Below are 11864 nucleotides of genomic sequence, written 5' to 3'. Positions count from 1 at the left end.
GATTTCTTGTAGTGATTGTGTGAAGAAATGAGCTCATAACTTTATCTGTCTTCTATTCTTTCTTCTTCTTCTTTTTTATTATTTTTTTTTATTTAGCTATCTGTCTCATTTAGAGGTTATGGGTTATGACTTATGACTAAATGCTTGTGCTCGAGCAATTTTGACATATTATTTCAAACTAGGAATATTATTTGCTTTGGCATGATCTTTACCGAAAGATGGAATCACATGAAATTAGTAGCACTTTGAAGTACAATTAAGTTAGGGTTAGACATTAGAACATTGATTAAGTGTAATACGTACAAAAACTAGAATGAACCTCATTATTATTATTATTATTATAAAACAAAAGCCTCTGAACCTCTCATAATTTTCTGCATTAACACAATATTTAAATAAAATTATCATTTTATTTAAATAAAATTATTATTTTTTAGTTCAAATTTAATGAGGAGTGAAACTCTATCTTTCTAATAAGTCCAACTTAAAAAAAGACTAACGTTGATTAAAAAAAAAGTCGCGTTGATAATCGTGGGTTTGGTTTTTGGGTTGAAATTTTTACTAATTATTTTTTTTATTGTACACGGCAGATAAAACATCTCTATTTTTTTGAAGAAAAATCAAAGATGCAACCTATCTCTTCCAGCCTAAGGAATGATAAATTTTTATTTGATATATTATATATAAATTTGTTGTATTTGGTTTGGTTCTGAAGTAGAATTTAAGGATTCTATAAATTTTGAAATTTTAAGTCTTGGGGTTTTTAGTATTTGCGTCTCAGTAGGTTGATCTTAATTCTTCACCTTAAATGCTTTTCATTTAGGTTCATGTGATTTTTTGTTTTCTTATTAAAAGTTATATTTTTGGCTGATTAATTATTTATTTAGATTAATTTCAATTAATTAATTATTTTTCAGAATGTCTATTTATTCATTGTTGGATTTTTTTTCTTCAGAATCAATAGTTTTTTAGTCCATTGCACGAGTTAGCGACTAGCTATTATTATTATTATTATTATTATTATTATTATTATTATTATTATTATTATTATTATTATTATTATTATTATTATTATAGGTGACTAAAGATTGGGAAATTAGAAACAAACACATTTTTATTATATTTTATTTTTTTGAGAGAGTGTCCTTATCCATCCTCCAAGAGATGGCAGAAGTGATATCACTATTTTCTATAAGATTGGGAAATTAGAAACAAACACATTTTTATTATATTTTATTTTTTTGAGAGAATGTCCTTATCCATCCTCCAAGAGATGGCAGAAGTGATATCACTATTTTCTTGGGTTCTAGTAGAGACCAAATGTCTTGATACTTTAAATGAGTCAATTAAACTATAACCCCACAATGTTAAACCCTTTTACCACATAGGTATGCACAAAATAGACTCAATTACCTCATGTTTTCTCCGAGTCTTTGTGACCCAACTTCCTTACTAAATAGGCACAAAATTGTTTGTTATTATTAAATTTTTTTTAATTTGATAAGTTACACCAATTAATTTGATCTTGAATCTATTATTAAATGCTTAATCTTACAGTTACAAAAAGAGTTATATGTCTTTTTTTCATTTTTTTTAAGAATCAAAAAGAGTTACCTGTTTGGATAAGTTGTTTCAAAACATGCGTTTTAAAACGTGTGTTTTGAAAACTCCTTTTTAAAAACCACATATAAGTATTTAGTAAAAATGTGAAAATATGCATTTTCTATTTTTAAAGTCATATTAAGCGCTTGGATAAGCTGTTTTTAAAAATAGTTGTTTTGAGTGTAAATTCCAAAAAATGACTTAACTATTTTTTGAAAAATATTAAAAATAACTCATCAAGAAAAAGATATTAAACTGATTAGGAAAATAATTATATTAAAATGTTAATTGCCAACAATATCAAACTAGACAATCCATTATAATAATAATAAAGTTCTTATCCGAAAAATTAAAAACCAAAACACCAAAACAGAAATAATAAAAATATTGTTTACAACCCGCTAATGGATCGAGCTATTTTGTCACAAACAAATTCCATCTCCTCATCTTGTATATTTTTAACATTTGCCTGTCTGCTACTGCCTTCTCCACTACTATTGCTTCTTGGTCTGTCCAAGCCATGTTCATCCCAATTGAATCCCTCATCTTCCCTGTCATGTTTTCTAATAAAATTATGCAAAACACAAGTAGCAACTATAATGTTTCTCTAGTGCTTAATGTCATAAGGTGGCATTTGCTTCAAAATTTTCCATTTATTCTTCCACACTCCAAAAGTTCGTTCAATTGCACTTCTAAGTGATGAGTGAACATAATTAAACCTCTCTTCTATGTGATTCCCTCAACTAGCTCGTCAAAAATCTAAAAGATGATACCTTTGTCCCTTATAAGGTGGCAAATATCCTTTCCTTAATGGCATGTTTGGATGTTTAAAAAAGGAGGGAGAGTAGAGTAGAGGGAAGGGGAGTAATTCAATTACCTTGTTTGGGAGTTTTTTAAGGAAGGAGGGGGAGGGATTTGGAGGGGTTTGGAGGGGTTTCAACTACCTCCAACCCCCTCATTTTTAATTCCCCCAAATTGGAGAGATTTGGAGGGAGAGTAGAGCACATAAAGTTATTTATAAAGTAAATTACCTAATTTACCCTTATTATATTTATAAAATTACAATGTTAAAAACAAGGGGAATGGCTAATTACTCCCTTCTCCCTTACTAATTATAAAAACATCCAAACAAGATGGAGGGTAATCATTCTCCTCTACTCTCCTCCCCACTACTCCCCTCCCCTCTACTCCCCTCTACTCTCCTCCCTCTCTAAACTCCCAAACAGGCCATAAGGGTGTCCAGCATCAACTAAATAATATTTTTCTAGTAAAAGAAAAAAAATGTAAGATGTACATAAATAATATCCTTCATACATATTTAATATATAAAAATTTTATATACCTGGTGGTGGTTTTGGAAAGTAGACAGATTGTCAACGGATAGCATCTAAGAAAATACGTGTATCATGTGCTGCACCCTCCCATCCAGCCATAACAAATGCGAATAGTAAATCAAAATCGCATGCTGTCATCACATTAAAAGACGTCACGCCCTTTCTATTATAATATGAATCTTTCTTGTCGTCCCCAACAACAACTTGGATATGTGTACCATCAATGGCACCAATGCAGTCCTAAAATAGAATATAAAGTTTAGATACTTAGGAAATAATCCTAAAAAATATTAGAAACAAATTAGAATGTATGAAATGAATACGTGAAAGTGTGGCATGTACAATGGATTCTTCTGTATATGTCTTGGAATTACACTAAATGTGGGGTCAGAAGGCTTGAAGATATCTATTGACATTATGTTAAGGTGTTTCAGAATTCTATGAAAATGTCTATGTATAGTCTCACCAGAATGTTGGAATCTTTCTTGAATCATCCTATAACAAGCTCCTTGTCCAAGTATCATTAAACATATACCTACTGACTCTTCAAGCCTGATATGCCTTATGTGCTGAAGCCCATATGTATGTTGTAAAACATTACACAATTGAAGAAAAACATATGGCTTCATTCTAAACATTTCGTAACATTTCGTTTCATTACCCATCAAACAATCCATCAACCAGATATAGACAATTTGTTCAAAATCTCTACAAGGTTATTTATCAATATATTTCATATAATATGTCACTACAACATGACATCAGCAACAGCAAAATCATATAATTTTTCATCATCATATTCATCGTTTTCCATATCATAAGAATGATCTTCATCACTATTATCAATATGATCATTGTAATCCATAGGAATATCACCTAAAATATTATAGCAATAAATTAGATAAATCAAGATAAAGAAAATGAGTAAACATCTAAATGACAGGTACTTTAGTGTGACAGTGTGGATATTTGCATATATTTGTAAAGGTATGCATGGGTGAATATTTGTAGATATTTGTAAATAGACATTGTGGCAATTGTAGGCTTGATATTTGTAGATATTTGTAAGTAGGTGTAAGGGTGTGCACAGGTGGTGCGTATATTGCTGCAAGGGTGTGCGTGTGTAAGTGTGACAGCTATGTGTGTAAGGGTGTGCCAGGGAACGCGCGCGTGTGTGTGCACAAGTGGTGCGTATATTGCTGCGGAGGGGTGCATGTGTGCCTACATGAGGGTGCGTTTGAGTGTGCAATGATTGGGTTGTATTACAGAATGGATTGTACTGCTATTGAAACTTATTTTAAATCACATAACTTATGCACAAATGCCTAACACAACCCCTAGTGGATCCAAAGAATGGATTATTATTATTATTATTATTATTATTATTATTATTATTATTATTATTATTATTATTATTATTATGTTAACTGGCCATCCACACAAATTTGACAGGAGAATGGATTATTGCAAAGTTGCAATTATTAATATGTTAACTGGTTACACCAGAGAAAAAGAAAAAAAGAAAAAAAAGGTTGCACTTTGACCAAAAAGAAGAAGGTTACACCATTTGTGATGAAATTAATCACATTTTTATGTACCCAAAAGGCTCACACATTGATATGACTTTTTTCAAATTGGAATTTCTTGACCATTTTCTCATTTTCATCCATCAAGCAGCCTATCAACTCATGCTAATTACAACTAATTTCACAACCAAACAACAAATTGCAGGTATCATCATCAATGCAAGAAAGTAGGAATTTGTTGTATGGGCCTCTGTTTGAGCTCTCAATCCAAGTAACCACTTATAATAGCTAAGTGATTATTCATTTATTCCTAGGATTAAATAATAAGACTCTCCAATCTATCAATTGATCTTAGAAACTTGAAGATATGTTTCTAGTTGATTTCAACGACAATCGGGCCTCCACAAGAAAAGAGGTGAAGATTAGGAATGATTAAAAGCAAAGAAGCATTACATTTCACATAATCCCCTGCCTTACCTTACAATCTTCTCTTATACCCTCATGTCCATCTCTAACTGACAATTAACTAACTAATTGCCTAACTACCTACTGCCAATGGGTCAGCACATGTTTCCTACAATTATCACATGCTTATTACAATCAAGTACCCTTCCAATCAATCACATGTCTAAATACAATCTCAGCACATGTCAACTATACAACCTGATGCAAACCCGATGCAGCACCTAATGCAAACCAGATGCAACACCTGATGCAGCTAGCTTCTTAACATTAAACCTTGTAATTGGCTACAGTACTCACTAATTACAGCAGTAATGCAGCAATGATTACTTGCAGCAGTAACATGCTTCCTTGCAACAATAATGCAGCAAATTCACTAATTACAGTAGCCACTACACTACTCAATTAGTCCACTGCACTAGTCAATCACTACACAATATGATCCTATCACAACACTGATTTAATTTTTTTTATCAAGAAACCTAACAAACTCAACATTGGTGAAAAAATAAAGTTGATGTATTGGCAGAAAATTGTGAATACAATGAAAAGAGGTCCCAACTCTTGATTTAATAGCTTTCTATTCAAAAATACAGCCAAGCTTCTATCTTTGTATTTCAAACACCCTAACAACCCAACAAGTTAAAACACCCTAACAACCAATTTATTCAAAGGATAAAACAATAAAATATTAAAAACATCTCTTTCTTCCATAAAACATTATTCAAAGGATAAAACATAAAACACCATAAATGCCAAAGTAGTGACCTCCCTAACAGCCACATTATTCAAAAGATAAAACAATAAAACATTAAACATCTCTCTTCCATAAAACATTATTCATAGGATAAAACATAAAACACCCTAAGTGGCAAAGTAGTGCCCTCCTAACAATCTTGCGTCCTCTTGCAGAAACTGAAGTTGTAAATATGGTTCTTCAATCATGACAAACATCTCTCTCTTCTCTCATTTCTGAAAAATACATGCTGCCATGAGGTAGAGTTCGGAACCCTTCTCAATGCCATCTAAGGTGCACACGCGTTCCATGACATTACGAATAGTACTACTTGGCTCCACTGAAAAAGTTGAGTTCCTTAACTCCACAACATCACAGATACGACTAAGTTGTTGTGTGAACTGTAATGTCATTCCTCCTTTCTTCCCTTTGTTCTGTGTGGATGATGGTAAAACTCACTTCTTTCCTTTCCTTTGTGTTGGGTTAGGTGGTTGTGTGAGGTTAGGAGTCTCATCTTCATGAATGTCATCATCATCCTTTGGAGAAGATGAGTCAGCAGAAGTATCACCTAACCCCTCCTTAGGTGTCTCAAGATCATCAGGTAACACACCTAAAGGGGGGGCCCATGCTAAATCTCATGTGGCCGCAATGTCCTTAAACATAATGTCCAATAAGTCAACATTCTCCAAACTTTTCTCTCGAAATTTTGCAGCTTCAGGAACCTTCTACAATTTTGAATATTTTCATTAATAACTCAAATAGCATGATTTATCTACTAATACAAAATATGTACAATGGGTTATACAAAACATACCATTAGTTTCCTCTCCCACCAGTCATCAGTTGCAGCTATTGTTCCTTTGGCTACATCCCATCCTAATCCAGTTTCACTTTCCTTTAACTTATTCCAAAGTACCCAATTTTTCTTCAAACTATCTCATTTATGCTTATACTTCACCCTAGGATATTCCTTTCTAGTTTTCTTTTCAAAAATTTCTATAATATTTGTCCAACCCTTTTTACAAAAATGGGTATTAGGTCGATTACCCTTAAATACCTCATCCACACAAGCTTCACAAAAGATAGTTGTTACTCTTGATAGCCATTGAGCTCTAACATTTGAGCTATTTTTGGGATGGCTTACCCATCTAAAAAAAACATAAGAATCATGCTTATTAGACAAACATGCACTTCATAAAAGAAATTTTGGTTATATAGTCACTTACAATGCGCAAGCTCAATATTAGAAATCACATCAAGTTTTAAGAACAATATTTTGTTCCACAAAATAAATGTTCTTTAAGAGAGACTAGCACAATCTTGATACCTTATATCACTACGGCCACTAAAATTTCAGTGTCCAAGCAGAGTTAAGATCCATGAGCAAAAGACAGCACAAGAATTTTAGTTCATTTTATCTTTTCTAAAAGATTATTCTGAGGCAAACATTCAAAAACTAACAAACCACAGAGGGCAGTGTTCCAACATTTTCTTTTGAGGCAAACATTCATCATACTATGCAATTGCTATTATCTAATGCTAAGCAGATAGAATCCATATCTCCTTTGGACATCAACCAAAAATTTGTCCCTATCTACTAAGATTTTGTAATTGGTGGATCAAAACGACGATAAACAGAGCAGAGCAAAAACAACAACAACAACAAAAAATTTCTGAATTCTAATATTTTGAGTTCAAATAGTGTAAACCAACATGCCAAAAGCCCAAATCTATATCATAAATTCAAAGATGGGTAATGGAGAATATTTACCTAGAATTGCAATGAAGAACGACGATAAACGGAGCAGAGCAAAAACGAAGAAGAAAGCCAATCCTTGTGAAACTGATGAGTTTAGATGCAGAGGACTGAGGATATATATATATATATATATATATAGGGGCATTGGGCCCAGTAATTTACCAAGGATGGCCCAACGAGGTCTTTTGGGCTAGAAACCCTAAACCGAAGACATCAAAATGATCTTGGAGTATCTGAAGGGATCTCATAAAGAAATGTCAAATAAAGATATGATAAACGAATGACCAATTGTGTCCGAAGAGTATATTTGTCCTCGGATTAACAATCCGAGGACATAGGACGAGAGGTTTAGTATCCCCGGGATATGTTATAAAGAATCTTACGGTTACGGGAATACACGGTACACGTGGAGGACAATAGAAAGGGCGGTGGAATATCTAAGGTAAAGCTGCTATCACCGCCCATACATTAAAAGCTATGTAAATTGATATATTGACTGCATGGATGGAAGGATGGGACGTGAGCATGAAGTTTGGAACTTGGTCCCTGACCCCAGCGGGCTTTAGGGAAGGATTGATGGGACAAGTATCCAAAACGAGCATTACAACCATGAGGTGAAGGACGATGAAGAGAAGAAAAATAAGTATAAATGAAGGAGAAGTCCTACGAAGAAAGGAGAGGCTTTTTCAGGAAGAAAAAGAGCTAATAGTATATGATAATCAATATTTGTATCCAAACTTAAGGAAATACTATTATAAACTATCCTCGGATTTCGTCCGAGGAGGAATTCTCAGTCTTACTTTTGCAAACAACTCTTTAATTTGTCCCATTGGGCCCAAAGCCCGTTCTTTCCCTTATTGTCTAAACCATCCTTGAAATCTAGATTACAAACCCATCCTCTACAAATTTATTGTAAAGAAAGGCATTTCAAGCCCATCTCCCTCCAGTCATAGTTTGAGAATTTGAATTATGTCCTTACAATATATATATATATATATATATATATATATATATATATATATATATATATATATATATATATGGTGAAAAGAGCAGACTAAGGATAAGCATGGAGCCAGAGGGTAAACACACGCAAAAATCGCGCAATTTTTTGCAAATCGCGCAATGGAGCTAGAGGGTCAACCAAAAAAAAAATAGCGGTATCATGATTTGCAAATCGCGCGATTTCAAAATCACATCGGGAAACTACCTTTCCTGAAACGCGAAAATCTGCAGATTCAAAAATGCAATCCCACAAACTTCGCCCAGCCAAACATATCAAGATTTTCACGATTTGCTAAACACACGTTTTTGTCTCTCAATATGCCTAAACAAACGGGCTCATAACGTTAATTGACTGTGACTACTTTGCTACTTGCCACTTGTTGTGGCAAATTTTAAACAAAATGAGATCATATAAGTTAAATCTTAGATGTACCCTTTTGTCACAAGCATAACAAGAGTTGCTGAGATGGTGAAACCAATTAGTTGGCAAGTTTAAAAATTTGAAATGAGCTCCATAAGCTATTCTAAAAAAATATATAAAAAAGCTACATAAACATGGATCAAGATCCTTCAAAGATCTTTGGGTAATTTTATTGTGGGTTTTTTTAAATCTTAATCATTCATAGTTGAATGAATGCAAATCGAACTAAAAATTAACATAATAATAAGTGACAAATTTTGAACTATTAATTTAGCCATTAATATCACCACGCACCTTAGGTACAATGGTTACTCCACAAATATAAGTACTTGTTATTATTATGGGGTGTTAGGAGGGTAAGGGTCGGGGTTCAAATCTCCAGGAGGGAGTTTCACAAACATATACACTTAGATCGGGCTACAGTAAAATTTTTATCTTGTATCAAAAGAAAAATTAGCCATTAATTGGCTTTAAGTGATAGTCTACCTCTCCCTCTCCCACTATCTACTTATCAGGAAAAAAAAATATTAATCATTAATTAATAAGAATTTAAGAATTTTACGTCAAATTTACTTAAAAATAATCATAATAAATGAATGACTCATATTTTGCCATATTTGAATGAAAATAAAAAATAAAAAATAAATATATGGCAAAATTTTTAACAATTAACTTAAAATTTGTGGGTTGTAGTTATCTCAATTGGTAAAGTCTCTGATGGTTGTATAAGAGATTTGAGGTTCAATCCCCGCTTACACCAAAAACTGATTAGTGTCTTGGTCTAATGATAATGAGCTATCATAAGGAGCGGACGTTATAAGTTGAAACTCTCAAAAAAAAATTAGAATTTATATATATATATATATATATATATATATATATATATATATATATATATAATATTCAATAGTTACATCAATAAGGATAAGGGATTCGAACTCTCATTTTCCTTATAAAAGAAAACATACAATACCACTAAATTATAAGGTTCTTAGCAACATATATCTTAATCTTAAAGTAACTCTAATAGCTCTTCAAAGGACATTTTTTATTATCCATTTGAAGAATAGACACACAAAACAACACTCCAATAATCTCTCCAAAATGCTGAAATTGCTTTAAAGAATTACAAACTTACAATATCTCTCTTGGTGAGAAAATTCATCGTAGCTATGTAAACGAATTTAAGGGAATAAAAAAAATTCAAGCACTTAATAAAAATTTTAGATTTAATTTGTTGTAGCTCTCTCTCTCTCAAACGTTTCTCCTGCAATCCTTAACCCAACTCCTCAATCTTAACATCTCTAAAATCAAGAGGGAGACACACAATCAACACATAAAGTACAATCATTCTCATAAAATTAATCAAAACAATAAAATAAAAATAAATAAAGAGATAAAGACAGTAGATAGGAGGACCAATATAAGTCATCTAACCTAATATGGGTTGCATGGGACCGAGGCAAAGATATTTGTTAGAGCATCCACAATAGTGGTGCTAAAAAGCTATTTTTAGCACCATTATATACCAAAAGGGTGCTACAATAGTGCTGGTATAGGTAAATTTTTTACCTACATTGCTACACTGCACAATTATATATGACTGTGCACTGTAGCTGAAAGCTAAAAAAAAAATTATTTTTTTATTCTACCTCCGTTTATTGTATTATTTGTTTGTTTCTTCTTTTTTTTTTTTTTTCTATTTCTTTTATCTCACATTTGTCTCAACCAGAGTAGTCGATACCTTACCAGTACTGGCCATACCGGTTGGTATGTATAGTATCGATACATATATTGGTATTGAAACGCCAACGTTTTGTACCGGTTTAAATACTGGCCGTACCAGCTATGTACCGGCCATATCAGCCGATTTCGAGCAATACCAGTCGATACAGAAAAAAGTTTTTTTTTTTTTATAGTTTTGTAATTTTTGAATTTTTGTAAGGATAGAATGGTAACTTACTTGTATTAACTTATTAGTATTATTTGTTTTCTTAGTATGCAATGAACAATTAAGCTTTCTATTTTTTATATTGTGTTTTTTTTTAATTGATGCTAAGGTCTAAAATTATGAATAATTTGTTATGAATTGAGGTAATATTTTATGGTAAACTTTTAAATTTATTATAATACACACACACACACTTGTGTGTGTGTGTGTGTATAAATATAAAAAATAACGGTAAACCCGAAACGGTACACTGGTATTGACCGGTACCGAAATATATCGTTCTACTAGTCAAACTGGTACAGCCTCCAGTACAAGATTAACTCCCTTTTCAACTCTCTCAACTCCATCTCACCGCCGCCAGGCCACCCAAAGCTCAATGTCACCGGCCCACGCCCTTGACCCACTTCGTTGAACCAAGCCGCTGCTGACCCACTCCATTGACCCACGTTGCAGACCCATCTCTAAGTCTCTGCTCTAACCTTGTTGTCACAAACCCACGACAAGAGCTCCTCCTCCTTGCAACTGGTAAGTCTCTCAAACTCTCACTCACTCTACCTCACCTCTTGCTTGCCTTGATTCTGAATCGGAATCATTGTGGGTCTGTGATATTGTTGGAGCATTTTAATATTAATTACTTAAAATGAATAAATATTACAACATAAATGTAAAGATGTGGGAGTGAATATGGAAGATGAGGAGTTAGTGAAAATGTTTAATCCCACATTAAAAATGAGAGAGACTATTTTATTCCTTTTAATTGTGGTGATTAATGGGCTAATATGAATTGACACAGATATTGGGCCAAATAAGTGCGCAAGGGGGAGGTGAAGGGTGGAGGTATCAAAAATGGAAATGAATTAGCCTCTTGGATCCTCCTACTTGACAGCCCATTCAGAATAATTAATTAAAAAGGGAAGGTCTGCACCGGTTACAAAATTTAGCCAACCAAGAGCTTGAATGCCCTTTTTTTTTTTTTTGGTTGGCTGGTTGGGTCTGAGGTATATTGTTGCAATGTTGTATAATTTATATATTTATTGTTCATGAAATTTGTTATTGAATGATATACAA

At 32.8% G+C, this 11864-nt stretch overlaps 2 pseudogenes; both read right to left on the bottom strand.

The window, feature by feature from the left end:
• Positions 1–1993: 1993 nt before the first annotated feature.
• LOC142607099 (uncharacterized) lies at positions 1994–3801 on the bottom strand (annotated as a pseudogene).
• Positions 3802–5788: 1987 nt separating this feature from the next.
• LOC142607363 (L10-interacting MYB domain-containing protein-like) lies at positions 5789–6808 on the bottom strand (annotated as a pseudogene).
• Between the last annotated feature and the right edge of the window lie 5056 nt (positions 6809–11864).

Source organism: Castanea sativa, chromosome 8 (assembly GCF_040712315.1).
Source record: "Castanea sativa cultivar Marrone di Chiusa Pesio chromosome 8, ASM4071231v1".
Taxonomy (NCBI): Eukaryota; Viridiplantae; Streptophyta; class Magnoliopsida; order Fagales; family Fagaceae; genus Castanea; species Castanea sativa.
This window is presented reverse-complemented; position numbering and strand designations above follow the sequence as displayed.